This window comes from Stegostoma tigrinum, chromosome 24, assembly GCF_030684315.1.
Source record: "Stegostoma tigrinum isolate sSteTig4 chromosome 24, sSteTig4.hap1, whole genome shotgun sequence".
NCBI classification, from domain to species: Eukaryota; Metazoa; Chordata; class Chondrichthyes; order Orectolobiformes; family Stegostomatidae; genus Stegostoma; species Stegostoma tigrinum.
In genome coordinates this window covers 27,622,799-27,635,056 of record NC_081377.1, presented here as the reverse complement: position 1 = coordinate 27,635,056, position 12,258 = coordinate 27,622,799, and positions in this window count along the sequence as shown.

The following is a 12,258-nucleotide window of genomic DNA, read 5'->3' as shown; positions in this document are numbered from 1 at the left end:
AGACTGCAAAACTACTAGGGTTGATGTGTTCTTTGCTCAAATCGGAGGCCACTTACCATCTTATCAATAGAATCTGAAACATAGTCCAAATCTGTTTCATTGATTCTAAAAGCAGGTTTCAATTAGGTTACCCTCAGACTTTTGGGCCTGTAGTGTACTGTTCCATTATGCTTTCTGGAAGGCCTCCTAGTCAATGATTTGATCTTCAGACTCATGATCATCCTGACAATGTTGCTGCCTTTCCCCCCTTTTTCATCCCCCAAATATAACTCTTACAGAAGCCTTAGATGTTTTCCACAAACTGACCCAACACCCCCCTCTACCCTTGAAACTTCAACACACCCCCCCCACCACCGTTGTAACCCAATATCACCACTGAAAGCCAAACAACATCCCTAGCACCAATTCTGCCACGACTGAACCAGACCCTCTTACTCCTGACACCATGAACCCCCACTGCTCTGGATCCAACCCCAGTCTCCAGCACTGAACCCCTCTGGACCCGCTGGGGACTCCCTGACTCCAGACCAAACCCTCTTCCCCCATCACTGGACCATCCTCCACACCTGATCAGCCCCCTTCCCCCATTGTGGACCAATGTCATGGCCCTGATACCAATTCTGACACTCCAGCACACCAGAATCAGGTGACCCCCACCTCAGCTCCCACTCTGGACCTGACACCTGAAATACTTCTCTTTTGTACTACGAGGGAATTGTCGGAGTGGAAACATGGCTGCATGCTTTTGAAGTGATCAGAATCTGCATTCAGAAGTGCAAAGCTATTTCATGGCATAAACGGAAATCGCGTGGCAATCGGAAGAGATTGCTCCACTTCAGAAAATCCAGCCAAATGTCAAAGATGTTTCCAACTCCCATGCATGGCAAGCAAGCACATCAATAAAACCCAAGAGGTAACTATAATGTTGAACCTTTAGACCCGAGTCAGGCAGTACGCGTGGTCAATTTGACACATCCCATATCTGCCATCAGAAAAGCTGAAGTCTTTACTTCCACCCAAGTGACATGCCCCAATAAAGGAATGGACAATATGTTCTTTATGCCAAGATTGGCACTTCTGCAAAGGCAACTATCACCCCTTTCTGAACTTGCATTCAGGTACAATGTGGTGCAGTCCAAGTACAAACATCTACCTGCTTGCAAAGGGTCTGACACCCCTTGCTTTGGCACTTTCTATCACATATATGAATAGGACTTCTTGGTATGGTCACCTGAACCCTTTTACATTGTTGATACATCAGGACCTTCTCTCATTAATCTACAACCATGCACACATTCATCCATTATAAGCCTATCTATATGTGAAGATCTAAAGGTACTATTTCAAAGTACTTACCAGGTAGAGGGATGATTATTCCGGTTGCTTTTGGCTAACTTTCAAATCCTCATATGAACAAAGATATTCCTCTAGATTTGCAAATGCATGTTATCAAATTTGTATTAGAAGATAGTTTCAAAATCAATCACATTCATTTTGGTCATAGCTGAGTAGACTAAATTCAACAAGCTGTTTGTTGTTAACGAACTGCCAGAGGTCAACAAGATCATCATCAGCATATTTTTATTTATTCACTCACGGAACATGGCCTTCTCTGGCTGGTTAGCATTTATTGCTCTTCCCCAACTGTCCTTGAACTGAATGGCTAGCTAGGCCATTTCAGAGGGTCGCATGAGAGTCACATGTAGGCCATACCAGGTGAGGACAGCAGATTTCCTTTCCCTGAAGGACATTACTGAGCCAGGTAGATTTTTCCCACAATTGGCAATGGTTTCAGTAGATTAGTAATTCCAGGTTTTTAAAAAAAATCAATTTCAAATCCCATCATCTACCAGGTTCGCTGAGCATTAGCTGAGTTTCTGTGTTAATAGTCTAATGATAATACCATGAGGCCATAGCTTCCCTGATGCCTGTAAACATTCAGCATATCCCTGAATAAGCACATTCTTTCCAGAATTCAGGAGTGAACCATGACTTTGTAGGAATGTGTTTTTCAAAGACAACAAATGATTATTCCACAAGTTCTACATCAAGGTATGTTTGACTATATTCTACACAAAATTCATTCTGACCCCAAATGTAGGATTGTGGCATGTCCAAGTGAAATAATTGCACAGAGGCCAGTATCCTGTCACCAAGTTACCCTTTATTTATATGTGCACAGTACATTCGCTGTGGACAACCAGCTTGGAATCAGCCCCTGGAGTCAGGAGGCTCTGAATCCCTGGCTTATATCTGTCATCCAGGGCTCCCCAATTGGCCCAAGTTAACAAACCTAATCAAGGATCTCATAGTCAGTAACGTCCATCTGGTTCCAATTATTATACCAAGGACACAGCCACAATCTGGTGACTTACCATTTCATGAAATTTGTTTTCATGAATTAAAGATATCACAAGTGCAATATTTGTTGAATGTGGCATTGAAGTCCTTCAATTGTAATGAAGGCCATGACCATTAAAATAAAAGCTACTCGCTATGATTTTCAAATAGACTTGTTACATCAACTTGCTACACCTGAAAGCAATTGTTAACCCTATGTTACAGCTCACATATTTGGAAGACAGATCCAGACACTGCCTCCTTAAATACTTTTACTCAATGGTACAAATGCATGCACAATAGGCCTATAATTACACCGATTTGAACCAGGGCAAAGCGCCAAGAGTCTGAGATCTTCATACAAATGTATGTGTCCCTGAACAATGTTGTGCTCAGCCCAGGTCATTGTTATCACAAACAATGGTCAAATGTTCACTGAAACGGGTGACATATCCAGGTTGTATATAACCAATTATCCGTCACACCAGACAATGACTCTGACGCTGAGAGTATCACACCAGACAACAACCATACACCCATAACACAGGCTTCCACCCACAATGACAGGCAGCACACCGCAGAGTGGAGCTACATAGCTGAGACATGATAATTGGAGAAGGACTAGATCTGGCCATATTGTACTGCTGCCAAAGTATTACCCTAACGTACAAGGGTAACTTACAGATGTGCATTTTGTATATATCAGTCAGACCAGGTTTTCCCTTTTCTAAAGGGAACAAAAAGGGATTGTTGTATTGTTATCTCAGAAAGATAACTATATTTTTAAGAGCTGGATGACTTCACAACACGTGATGCTATTGTATGAATTATCTTGTTCTTATTACAGCCAATTAGCAGCCACTCTGTGAACCAGGCAGTTGGACAGGTAGTCAGTACTAGTCAGTCCATTATGTATAAAAGGTAATAGTAATCTAAGTAAGCATATAACCCAGCGTGTATATGTAAGTCTGAGATTTCATATTACAATGAAGGTTTCTTATTGAGATATCATTGTGTTTACTGAAAACTAAGTGTCTGTGATATATGTCTAACATATAAAACATAATAGCACTGAGAAAGGACTTATTCATGGTGCTTGTGCTGAGAAGTCACTCTGCCAGCTTTGAATGTCTAACTTATCAGATCAGCATGGCAGTTACTGATGCTGTTTTAAATTGAATGTCAAATACAGCCCAAGGTGATTGGCAATGTTGGAAATACCAGCAGGAGCAGGAAAAGCAGCAGAGCTCCAGTAGGGATAACACAAGCAGCAGGAACAACATTAACAGGAGCAACAGGAATAGCTCCTCAGGAACTTGCAGGTCCATAGGATAAGGAAGTCAGCAGAGAAGTGCAGCTCACAAGGACCCATTCCCACCACCACATCAAGGCAGAGGACAAGCCTATTCAACCTGTTAGAGCCCAAAGATCCAAGGAGCTCACAAAGTGCCTAATACTTCCGGCCTGGTGAGATAAGATAGGCTGCTATTAGATTCATTTTACTATTGACTGTCAAAATCATTTCTGTGCTCAATTTCCTTAACTGGCTACTTCTGTGGTTCTGCTGGAGATAGTTGCAGGATTTTGCAGTTGACGGCTTAAATATTGCATAAATTAAGTGATCAATGACATGTGTTGCAGGCAACTGACAACGATTATGACAACTTTGGCACTGATGGCATCAGAGTTAGCAGGCACTTGATTTTGCAGCATTGGCTGGTTTTGGTTCCACGTGTGTGGCAATTAATGCATCCCAGATTGCCCAAGATTATTCACCAGTTATCTATCTACATGCATCTTGTGTGCAACCACAAAAAAACAAAATCTTTATGCTAATGTTTGCAAGAAGCCCAGTTAACTGAAATGGTGCCCTAGTCCTGCAAGATTTCAGCCTCCTGATTTTTTCATACTTGGAAGCAGAGTTACCAGATAAAATGGTTTACTCACTCAGAAAATGGCAAGTGGAATCTGTAAGGAGTGTCACCAGTGAGACCCATGAATGTTCCAAGTTGCTCACTTTTCCTATCCTGCTCAGGCCACTGAAACGTAGTGAGCACTGAATCCATAGGCATGGCACCTTGGTCCTGCTGCCCAGACCATGGTAAACTCCAGCCACCCTTTCTTTGCCCCAGTGGCAGGCATCTTCCATCTCTCAGTGTCACACCCAGCGAAGTGTCACTGAAACAAGGCACTGTCCTTGAAAGTGTGCGCTCCGTTCAGTTGGTTTGTTCCATTCTGTCACATCAGCAAGACACATCAGGGAAGATATAAAAGAGGCCCCTTTAATTATTGGAGTGTAAATTGCCTTGGAGAGGTGGTCTTCAGTTTTTTTCAAACAATTTCGTCAGGAAATCCAAAAATAATACAGTAATGCAATAACTGGATTAGACCGCATTTGACAGATGCATTGTACTTAGATTATTCTCCCTGTTCACACAAGAAGGGATAACTTTAAAGCTTTTGAGAAGATTTAGAACATAGAACAATACAGCGCAGAGCAGGCCATTTGGCCCTCGATGTTACACCGACCTGTGAACTAATCTAAGCCGCTACCCCTACACCATCCCAACATCATCCATCTACTTATCCAAGAACTGTTTAAATGCCTCTAATGTGGCTGAGTGAAGTACATCGGCAGGCAGGGCGTTCCACACCCTTACCACTCTCTGAGTAAAGAACCTACCTCTGACATCTGTATTAAATCTATTACCCCTCAATTTGTAGCTATGCCCCCTTGTATAAGCTGAGACATCATCCTCGGAAGAAGACTCTCACTGTCCACCCTATCTAATCCTCTGGTCGTCTTGAATGTCTCTATTAAATCCCCTCTTAGCCTCCTTCTCTCCGATGAGAGAATTTGTAGCTCAGGTTGTGGTTGAGGTTGTAGATGTGCTCGCTGAGCCGGTGTGCTTGATTGCAGACGTTTCGTCACCCTGCTAGGTAAAGTTGTCAGTGCACTTCTGGTGAAGCATTGGTGTTATGTCATGTTTGTTATCAGTTTGCTAGGATGGTTGGTATCACTTCTGGTTCTGGCTTTCAGTGGTCTGTATATCGGGTCCAGTTCAATATGTTGTTGACGGAGTTCTGATTGGAATGCCAGGCCTCCAGGAATTCCTCGGCATGACTCTATTTGGCTTGTGCTATTATGGATGTGTTGTCACAGTCAAATTCATGTCCTTCTTTGTTTGTGCATAATGAGATCAGTGAAATTTGGTCATGTCCCTTGGTGGCTAGTTTATGTTTGTGTATCCTTATTGTCATTTTTCTTTCAGTTTGACCTATGTAGTGTTTCTCACGTCCTTGCATGGTATTTTGTATATTACATTAGTTTTATTGGTTGTGGGCATGAGATTCTTTTATGTTCATCAGTAGCTGCCGCAGGGTGGTCGTTGGTTTGTGGGCTACCCTGATACCAAGTAATCTGAGTAGTCTTCTGGTCATCTCTGATATGTCTCTGATGTACGGTAGGGTGACTAGTGTGTCTGGCAGTGTTGTGTCTTCTTGTTGTGGTCTGTGGTGGAAGTGCTGATGTGAAAAGCCCTTATCAGAACCTTCCTTTATTAATCTATATTCATGAGAAGACGTTCCTGGCTAATGCAACCTATCCACATAACTGAACCTTATTAACCCCAGTATCTTACCGGTGAAAGTCTGCTGCATTTCCTTCAAGGTTGAAAAATCTGCCCTGAGGTGTTGTACCAAGATCTGAAAGCCCACAGAGGCTAATTGGATTGAATACTCTTGTGGGTTTTGTACTGCTGGTATCATCCTGTGTCCTGCTGGTGGCAGTGACAGGACCTTTGTGTTCTCCGTGATGAATAAGATGCCCAAAAGAAAACTCAACCATGAAAGCAAGACAATAAAATGTGAGGCTGGATGAACACAGCAGGCCCAGCAGCATCTCAGGAGCACAAAAGCTGACGTTTCGGGCCTGGACCTTTCATCAGAGAGTTCCTGAGATGCTGCTGGGCCTGCTGTGCTCATCCAGCCTCACATTTTATTGTCTTGGATTCTCCAGCATCTGCAGTTCCCATTATCACTCAACCGTGAAAGCACCAGTTTCTGAATTTCATACAGATAGGGCAAGCCAACAAACAGGAAGTAAAAGTGTGAATAAGATCAAATGTCACGGGTTTGTAAAGTCAGTCTATCTGGGATTAGGAGTCACATAAGAGGTTAGCTTTAATAGTGCTGGATATTTTTGTTCTCACCTTCATACATGCCTCTTGATGGCGCAACATTAACTCCAACCCATGGTCTTTGGTGTCAACACGGACCTGGCAATGGACAAATTAGAGATTTTTCTGAAAACATTGTCTCTATGGATTTCAGCAAGGCATTTGACAAGATTCCACATGGTAGACTGTTTAGCAAGGTTAGATCACATAGAATCCACGGAGAGTTAGCCATTTGGATACAAGATTGAAGATAGGAAACAGTGGGTGGTGCTGGAGGGTTGTTTTTCAGACTGCAGGCCTGTGACCGGCTGTGTGCCACAAGGTTTGGTGCAGAGTCCACTGCTTTTTGTCATTTATGTAAATGATTTGGATGTGAATACAGGAGGTATGGTTAGTAAGTTTGCAGATGACACCAAAACTGGTGGTGTAGTGGGCACTAAAGAAGGTTATCTCGAAGTACAATGGGAGATGGAGGTTAATTTAGATAAATGTGAGGTGCTGCATTTTGGCAAGGCAAATCAGAGCAGAACTCATACACTTAATAGTAGAGTACTGGAGAGTGTTGCCGAACAATCAGACCTTGGCGTGCAGGCTCATAGTTCCTTGAAGGTGGAGTTACACGTAGACAGGATGGTGAGGAAGGTGTTTGTGTGCTTGCCTTTATTAGTCAAAGAATTGAGTATAGGAGTCGTGGCTGTAGAGGACATTGGTTAGGCCACTTTTAGAATACTACTTCCAATTCTGGTCTCCCTGCTGCAGGAAAGATATTGTTAAACTTGAAAGAGTGCAGAAAAGATTTGCAAGGATATTGCTGGGATTGGAGCATTTGCATTCTACAGAGAGGCTAAATAGGCTGGGGCTTTTTTACCCGGAGCATTGGAGGCTGAGGGTTGGCTTTTAAGGGTTTGTAAAATCAGAAGGGGCATGGACAGGGTGAATAGCCAAGGTCTTTTTCCTGGGGTAGGTGAGTCCAAAAGTAGAGAGCATAAGTATAAGATGAGAGGGGAAAGATTTAAAAGGGACCTAAGGGGTAACTTTCCCACACAGAGGGTGATGCATGTATGGAATAAGCTGCCAGAGGAAGTGGTGGAGGCTGGTACAATTACAATATTTAAAAGGTATCTGCATGAGTATATGGATAGGAAGGGTCTAGAGTGATACGGACCAAATGCTGACAATGGGATTAGATTAATTTAGGATATCAGATGAGTTGGACCAGAGGGTTTGTTTCCATGCTGCACAGATCTATGACTCTGTGACTCAAACTGACAGCAAAACATGTCCTCAGCAAGCCACTGTTGGTAGTGGGATTTTAGTTATGGTTAATGAGAACCATGCTTTACTTGTGAAAGCAGCAGAGGGGCGAAATGAGTATTACTAGCTTTTATTAAGAGCAGGTTGATGAGATGTCACTACTTGTTATTTTACCTTGGTATTTCCTTTACAGGAGTTGGCATTTCTGGAAAAGTACCCCATTAAAACGACTGAAAAATTCCCATGGCATGTTCAGATGTGCCTGAATATGAAATTTCCCTTTTAGAAAAGAATTACAGAAAACATTAAAAATCAGGAAGAAAAATCAACAAGTGAACAAGATCAAGAGAGATTAATGTTATTTCCCAGAATGGGAAATGATCATTTATCTTTTCATGTATCAATAACCCTGCTGTGTATTTCCAGTACATGTTTTTCTCTTTTTATTCATTTCATGAGATTAGTATCAGTTTGTCAAAACTTCTTTTCACACTTTCTAGCACAGTCACATTAATGAACAATCTTGGATTCAGATAATACATCTTATGTCCTCAGAATGTGCCAAAATGCCTCAGTTAGCATTGCTATGTAGACAAATGTGACAGCCAATTTACAAGCAGTGGCTGCACAATAATGAGAGAAATCACCATTTAACCTGACATTGTTTTGAGTAATGATGAATGTTGGTCAGGGTTCTGGGAGAACAGCCATGGTCTTTGAATAAAGTGTTTTTGCAGATGGAAAGAGGAAGGCAGTCTGGTGTGAAGGAGTGCAGGTTGCCCTTCCATCCTTGTATGGCCTATGCTCCTCCTGGGCTAACAAATGAAAGTGAAAATTTACTTCCTTGAACTTGTCCATCTTCCTGGCAGGAGCTGACTCATTTTAAAGAAAGCAACTTCCCCAGTCAGAACAAAATTGCAATCCGAGCCGAGGCTCAGTAACGTCACTGATATCTTACCTGTAAATTTAATTGAGCAATTCAGAACTCTGAGTGAAAATTTCTCAGTGTGTTCTGGTTAACATTTGAATAGGTTTCTGGCCTGAGGCATTTTGCTGTCTGACCTTATTGTATATGAAGGCGCAACATTCTGGACACTTGGTCACTAACAGCAATAATTGACCCTTTATTCAAACCCTCTCATACTGGTTATACTTTGGGCTATCTGCCTTATCATGATGGTGCAACCTGGATTCCTACACAGTACCACAAGGTGGATAGAGACAGATGTTTTCACTGGCTGGTGATTCTACAACCAGGGGACACAATGTCATGAAAAGGAGCAACCATGAGATGGGGAGGAATTTCTTCAGTTGTTGTGGGGGGAAAACCATTGGAATCCCCTAGGGAGCTGTGAAAACTTAACTGTTTAGCAGATTCAAGATAGAAATCAACAGGTATGAGGAAGCTGATGGCGTAAAGGAACAAGGAGCTAATGGGGGAAAGTGGCATTAAAGAAATGATCAGCCATGTTTTAAATTGCAGAGAGGCTTGATGGGCTGAATGGCCGACTCTGGTATCTATATTGGTGAGTGAAATTCATGGTTTACCATAGGCTGGAGTGACATTTCTCACACAGTCTTTTGCAGTTGGGTGCCTTTCTTGCAGAATCTGCCATAGAGTTGGAAATGCAATCTTCTGCCATTCACACCTCTGGCCAAGTTCCTCTAAAGACGTACTTTAAGTAACTATTGTAGCTTAAGAAACATGACATTATATAATACTCCTCACTCCCTCTCTGGAGCCCTGAATGAGTTCCTGCAAACACATGCCTCTCTTTCCCACTATTATTGGGACATTGCAATCTGGATTTCCAATCAGAATTCTAAAAATAGAAAGCTTATTTGACGAAGCTCGTGGGATCTATCCCTACTTACTAAATCTTCTTCACCTTTCTGCTGCTTTTAACAGCCATTAATGCCTTTCAATAGTAGCACACCTTTGTGGCACTGATCTTTTCCAATTTCACGAATACTTGTCCTAACAATGACAATTCATGTCTTTCAAGTTTCTCTCCTGAGTCCACAATTGTTCTGCATCTTTGACTCAGAGTTTTATCCTTAGTCTCTCTTCTTCATCAGCAATGTGTTATGGTTTCATCTGACAACACTCAATTTTATTTTCCAAACAAGCCTATAGCCCGTGGCAAATTTCTGAAACTGTTGGACATTAAGTCCTCAAAGAATCAAAATTTCGACACCAATGCAGGCAAACCTGAAGCTAGATCTTTTTCCAATCCTGTGGTTCTTGCATGCATAATGGACCAAAGAGTTAATACAAATAGACAATAGAGCCAGGAAATACATTTTCATACACTTATTAAAGCTTTCTGTGTTATATTAAATCCTAGATTTTGAACTTTGGAAGCAATTTCTTGCTATTGATCCTCCCATGCAAAGCAATGATAAACCTCTTTTCTAAATGATAACTGTAATTACAATGCAGCAAAGGATCTTTGTTACATAATCAATTCATAAAAAGGATTAATGTTTCACTGCAACCACATTTAAGGTGAGTCAGCACAACAATATGCATTGAACCCACCTTCACTATACCTCTAAATTAATCAACGTCCTTGAGGGAAATGTTCTGGCATTACTGTGTAGGACCGTCAAACTTCATAAAAAGCCTCATCATATCGTATATTAATTTAAATTACTTCAACTAGGATATAACTAGCACTGGAGGGTATCAGAGAGAACTTTGGAAATGTCTTCATCTTAATGGCGTTTTTGTAAATATGGATTCTGACTTTTTGTTTCTTTATCGGATACTGTTTTGGATACCGTTGGGGGAGACGGCTCACCAGGGGAATGCATCAGTAGCCAGGTTCATGGCACCATGGCTGGCTCTGCCATACAGAAGAGCAGGAAAAAGAGTGGAAGGGCTATAATCATAGGGGATTCAATTGTCAGGGGAGTAGATAGGTGAAAATGAGACTCCCGAATGGTAAAGATAATAAAATGTGAGGCTGGATGAACACAGCAGGCCAAGCAGCATCTCAGGAGCACAAAAGCTGACGTTTCGGGCCTAGACCCTTCATCAGAGAGGGGGATGGGGAGAGGGAACTGGAATAAATAGGGAGAGAGGGGGAGGCGGACCGAAGATGGAGAGAAAAGAAGATAGGTGGAGAGGAGAGTATAGGTGGGGAGGTAGGGAGGGGATAGGTCAGTCCAGGGAAGACGGACAGGTCAAGGAGGTGGGATGAGGTTAGTAGGTAGGAGATGGAGGTGCAGCTTGGGGTGGGAGGAAGGGATGGGTGAGAGGAAGAACAGGTTAGGGAGGCAGAGACAGGTTGGACTGGTTTTGGGATGCAGTGGGTGGGGGAGAAGAGCTGGGCTGGTTGTGTGGTGCAGTGGGGGGAGGGGACGAACTGGGCTGGTTTTGGGATGCGGTGGGGGAAGGGGAGATTTTGAAACTGGTGAAGTCCACATTGATACCATATGGCTGCAGGGTTCCCAGGCGGAATATGAGTTGCTGTTCCTGCAACCTTCGGGTGGCATCATTGTGGCAGTGCAGGAGGCCCATGATGGACATGTCATCTAAAGAATGGGAGGGGGAGTGGAAATGGTTTGCGACTGGGAGGTGCAGTTGTTTGTTACGAACTGAGCGGAGGTGTTCTGCAAAGTGGTCCCAAAGCCTCCGCTTGGTTTCCCCAATGTAGAGGAAGCCGCACCGGGTACAGTGGATGCAGTATACCACATTGGCAGATGTGCAGGTGAACCTCTGCTTAATGTGGAATGTCATCTTGGGGCCTGGGATAGGGGTAAGGGAGGAGGTGTGGGGGCAAGTGTAGCATTTCCTCCCGAATGGTATATTGCCTCCCAGGTGCACGGGTCAGGGGTGTCTCAGTTCGACTGCAGGGCATTCTGAAATGGGAGGATGAAAAGCCAGCTGTCATGGTGCACATAGGCACTGATGATATAGGTAATAAACTGGATGACGGCCATCAAGCAGAATTTAGGGAGTTAGGAGTCAAGTTAAAAAGTAGGACCTCAGAGGTAGTAGTCTCAGGATTGCTACCAGTGCCATGTCCTAGTCAGAGTAGCAATGAAAGAATAGGCAGGATAAATGAATGGCTTGAGAGATGGTACAGGAGGGATGGTTCAGATTTTTGGGACATTGGGACCTGTTCCAGGGGAAGTGGGACTATTACAAATCGGATGGTCTACCCCTGGGCAGGACTGGAACCAATGTCCTAGGGGGTGCTTTTGCTAACGCTGTCGGGGAGGGTTTAAACAAATGTGGCAGGGGGATGGGAACCAAATGAGGAGGTTAGTGGATAGTAAGGAGGTAGTAGCTAAAGCCTGTGAGGAGCTAGATAATGAAGTCAGTGTGACTAAGAGGAAGAGTAAGTAGAGAGCAGATGATGAATGTAAAGGGACAGGTGGCCTGAGGTGCATTTGTTTTACTGCAAGGAGTGTAGTAGGTAAGGCAGGTGAACTTAGGGCTTGGATTAGCACCTGGGAGTTTGATGTTGTTGCTATT